Raw genomic sequence first — 5,000 nt, forward strand, 5'->3', positions numbered from 1 at the left:
TAGAACCATCCAGAAACATGACATATCCCTCTGGAACCCTCCAGAAACATGACATATCCCTCTGGAACCATCCAGAAACATGACATATCCCTCTGGAACCATCCAGAAACATGATATTTACCTCTGGAACCATCCAGAAACATGACAAATACCTCTGGAACCATCCAGAAACATGATATTTACCTCTGGAACCATCCAGAAACATGACATATCCCTCTGGAACCATCTAGAAACATGACATATTCCTCTGGAACCATCCAGAAACATGACATATCCCTCTGGAACCATCCAGAAACATGATATTTACCTCTGGAACCATCCAGAAACATGACATATCCCTCTGGAACCATCTAGAAACATGACATATTCCTCTGGAACCATCCAGAAACATGACATATCCCTCTGGAACCATCCAGAAACATGATATATACCTCTGGAACCATCCAGAAACATGACATATCCCTCTGGAACCATCCAGAAACATGACATATTCCTCTGGAACCATCCAGAAACATGACATATCCCTCTGGAACCATCCAGAAACATGATATATACCTCTGGAACCATCCAGAAACATGACATATCCCTCTGGAACCATCCAGAAACATGACATATACCTCTGGAACCATCCAGAAACATGACATATCCCTCTGGAACCATCCAGAAATATGACATATCCCTCTGGAACCATCCAGAAACATGATATATACCTCTGGAACCATCCAGAAACATGACATATCCCTCTGGAACCATCCAGAAACATGATATATACCTCTGGACATGATATATACCTCTGGAACCATCCAGAAACATGACATATCCCTCTGGAACCATCCAGAAACATGATATATACCTCTGGACATGATATATACCTCTGGAACCATCCAGAAACATGACATATCCCTCTGGAACCATCCAGAAACATGATATATACCTCTGGACATGATATATACCTCTGGAACCATCCAGAAACATGACATATCCCTCTGGACATGATATATACCTCTGGAACCATCCAGAAACATGACATATCCCTCTGGAACCATCCAGAAACATGATATATACCTCTGGAACCATCCAGAAACATGACATATCCCTCTGGAACCATCCAGAAACATGATATATCCCTCTGGAACCATCCAGAAACATGACATATCCCTCTGGAACCATCCAGAAACATGACATATCCCTCTGGAACCATCCAGAAACATGACATATCCCTCTGGAACCATCCAGAAACATGACATATCCCTCTGGAACCATCCAGAAACATGACATATCCCTCTGGAACCATCCAGAAACATGACATATCCCTCTGGGACCATCCAGAAACATGACATATCCCTCTGGAACCATCCAGAAACATGACATATCCCTCTGGAACCCTCCAGAAACATGACATATCCCTCTGGAACCATCCAGAAACATGACATATCCCTCTGGAACCATCCAGAAACATGACATATCCCTCTGGAACCATCCAGAAACATGACATATCCCTCTGGAACCATCCAGAAACATGACATATCCCTCTGGAACCATCCAGAAACATGACATATCCCTCTGGAACCATCCAGAAACAGGACATATCCCTCTGGAACCCTCCAGAAACATGACATATCCCTCTGGAACCATCCAGAAACATGACATATCCCTCTGGAACCATCCAGAAACATGACATATCCCTCTGGAACCATCCAGAAACATGACATATCCCTCTGGAACCATCCAGAAACATGACATATCCCTCTGGAACCATCCAGAAACATGACATATCCCTCTGGGACCATCCAGAAACATGACATATCCCTCTGGAACCATCCAGAAACATGACATATCCCTCTGGGACCATCGCCTCCCTCTTTACAGTAACGGAAAAACAACGAAACAAAGTGACTGACAGAAATACATTGACTGAAGTGGCTAAGAAAGATCGTCACAACAGTTTAGACAGTTGAATGTCATTTCATGTGGGGAGAAACCTAAACGTCTTTACCATCAAGCCAAGAATGTTGACACTGATCTCAGATGCAGGGCAGGCAGAGCTACCTCATCACGAGAGCGTGACTCTTACTTACATCCGCTACGCTGGTTTAAATATCAACTTGTATGACCCATGATCTTCTAATGCTTCCATCGGTCTCTTTTGAGACTCGTAAAAGACACTTTCAAATCCTCTCCTCTACCCTTCCGCTCCTATCTGACACTTCTGCTCCCATCTTCTGTCCTCTCATTTTCCATCTATTTTGTCTCTATCTCATCCATCCCTCTCCTCTCTCCTTCCTCCCATCCTCTCCTCACCTCTTCTGACCCAGGATGTATAATCTGTGAGCTATAGAAGGCTCTTAGTTGCTAATGCTTCCATCAGAGACTGATTAAAGACAATACACCTTCATTTCCTCTCCTCTTCCTCTCCTCTCCTTTTTCCATTCCTCTCCTCTCCTCTTCTCTTCCTCTCCTCTCCTCTCCTCTCCTCTCCTCTCCTCTCCTCTCCTCTCCTCTCCTCTCCTCTCCTCTCCTCTCCTCTCCTCTCCCTCCTCCCTCTCCTCCCTCTCCTCTCCTCTCATCTGTCCCCCCGTCACACCTTTCCTCCTCTTCTCCTCTCCTATCCTCTCCTGTCCCCCTCTGACACCTCCTCTCCTCTCCCAGCTGCTGTATGTGTGACACTCAGCCCTAATTGGTTCAGCAGACATAAGGTCCATTATGATTGGCTGAAGTCCATCTACGATACCATAGTGTTCAGGTCTGGTGAAGACCGTTCAGCTAAAGATTGAGAAACAGACAGATGGTAGAGGAGTTAACCATTCTGACAGGCATGGAGAGCAAGAGGGAGGAAGACTTGAACAATACAGAAGAAGTCAATAAAGTTTTCTGATTCTAATTCTAGAGAGCCTCCACCAACTGAGATACTCTGTTTTCTTCTCAACTCTGAGCTTCTTTTATATGTTTTAGTGCAGTTGTTCCCAAACTGTGGGGTGCACCCTCGTTATATCGTTAAGTTATACCAGTAGAATGCACAAGGTACAATATCGAAATTGGTTATTGCATCATCAGGTTCTCCTCTTGTCAAGTGTCACGGATTTCTTCGTCGTCAGACTATATACCGAAATCGTCGTCGGAGAAGGTGGACCAATACGCAGAGGAGTTAGTGCTCATCATCTTAATTTATTAAAAGAATGTGAACACGGGGGAAAACAAGAAAACGAAATAAGACTAGTGACAGTTTTACAGGCGGAATAAACGCAGTGCAAAATACAACTACCCACAAAACACAAAGACAAACACACCCTACTATATAGGACTCCCAATCAAAGGCAACTCAACACACATGCCTTCAATTGGGAGTCCAACCCCAATTAACTAAACATAGAACCACAGACATAGACCAGTGACAAACTCCATAAACATACATCAACTCCCCTCTGCCACGTCCTGACCAAACTACAATAACCAAATATACTCTATACTGGTCAGGACGTGACAGTACCCCCCCTCAAAGGTGCAGACCCCGGAATGCACCTACACAAAACACAGAGAAAAAAACATCAACAACAACAACAAAAAATCCCCTAAACAACAAGGGAGGGAAGGGAGGGTGGCTGCCGTCAACGAAGGCACAGTGCTACACCCCCCCTCCCCAACCCACCTATATGGGAGGCGGCTCAGGTGCAGGACGTGGACTCCGCTCCATCCCTGACGCAGTCCACTTAAATGGCGCCCCTGACCTCGCCCGACTGGCGGGCGATTCTTGCCGCGACCGACTGGCGGGTGTCTCTGACTGCGCCCGGCTGGCGGACGACACTTGCTGCGCCCGGCTGGTGGGCGGCGATGGCTGCGCGGCGGGCCACTCTGGCAGATCCGGCGCGCCGGGCCACTCTGGCAGATCCGGCGCGACGGGCCACTCTGGCAGATCCGGCGCGGCGGCCCACTCTGGCAGATCCGGCGCGGCGGGCCGCTCTGGCAGATCCGGCGCAGACGGGCCAGCTCTGGCGACTCCTGACTGGCGGGCAGCTCTGGCGGCACCAGACTGGCGAGGCTGGGCTGACGCACTAGATGCCTGATGCGTGGGGCTGGTACTGGATGTGCCAGTCTGGGCACACGCACCTTAGGGCTAGTGCGGGGAGCGGGAACAGGCTGAACAGGACTAGGCTGACTATTGGGAAGCTTGGTCCGGGTTGCTGGTACTGGTCGTACTAGACTGGGAGTACTCACTTCCGGGATACTCCGAGGCAGGAACTGGAAAGACTGGGCCATGGAGGCGCACAGGTGGCCGTGATCGCACCGCCTGCACAACCCGTCCTGGCTGGATGGAACTAGTAGCCCTGCCCAAGCGAGGTGCTGGTACAGGGCGGACTGGGCTGTGCGTGCGTATGGGCGAGATAGTGCGCACCTCGGCGAAACACGGCGCTCTCCACCTTCTTCGCCCCTTCCTGCACTCACGGGTAGCTGGCTTATGGCTCTTCCTACGCCCAGCCAAACTACCCGTGTGCCCCCCCCAACAAAAAAAAAATCTTGGGGGTGCCTCTCCGGCTTCCTAGCCAGACGTGTCCCAACGTGGCATTCCTGTTCCACCCCAGCCTTCTTCCACGGGCCCACTCCGGCCAGTATCTCTTCCCAAGTCCACTTCTCAGTATAATCCATATATTCAGCGTCCCGATCTTTACTCCGCTGCTTGGTCCTGTTGTGGTGGGTAGTTCTGTCACGGATTTCTTCGTCGTCAGACGATATAGCGAAATCGTCGTCGGAGAACGTGGACCAATACGCAGAGGAGTTAGTGCTCATCATCTTAATTTATTAAAAGAATGTGAACACGGAGGAAAACAAGAAAACGAAATAAGACTAGTGACAGTTTTACAGGCATACATAAACGCAGTGCAAAATACAACTACCCACAAAACACAAAGACAAACACACCCTACTATATAGGACTCCCAATCAAAGGCAACTCAACACACCTGCCTTCAATTGGGAGTCCAACCCCAATTAACTAAACATAGAAC

The sequence above is a fragment of the Salmo salar genome, chromosome 11, assembly GCF_965601325.2.
Source record: "Salmo salar chromosome 11, fSalSal1, whole genome shotgun sequence".
NCBI lineage: Eukaryota > Metazoa > Chordata > Actinopteri > Salmoniformes > Salmonidae > Salmo > Salmo salar.